Source organism: Penaeus monodon, chromosome 28 (assembly GCF_015228065.2).
Source record: "Penaeus monodon isolate SGIC_2016 chromosome 28, NSTDA_Pmon_1, whole genome shotgun sequence".
NCBI lineage: Eukaryota > Metazoa > Arthropoda > Malacostraca > Decapoda > Penaeidae > Penaeus > Penaeus monodon.
In genome coordinates, this window is record NC_051413.1 from 11,439,427 (window position 1) to 11,439,709 (window position 283).

Genomic DNA, 283 nt, shown 5'->3' on the forward strand with positions numbered 1-283 from the left:
ATGAATGTTTAAAACAGTCAAAAATACAAAAATAGTGTATCACACAGGGTATGCATATGATTGCAGAACATATCAATGAAAGGATTAAATCTTTTATGATTAGGTTTATTTGGGAGAAGCTGAAGACATAGAGAAAAAATGCGCATAGTTAAAAACAACACCATTCCTATTTTTTTTCACCCTTTAGGTGTGTCGCTATGCAGGTCAAGAACTGGATATTTTTCTTTTCTTTTCTTCTAAATATGCTTTTTTTCTCGCAGTTCAGTTCTATAACTACAACACG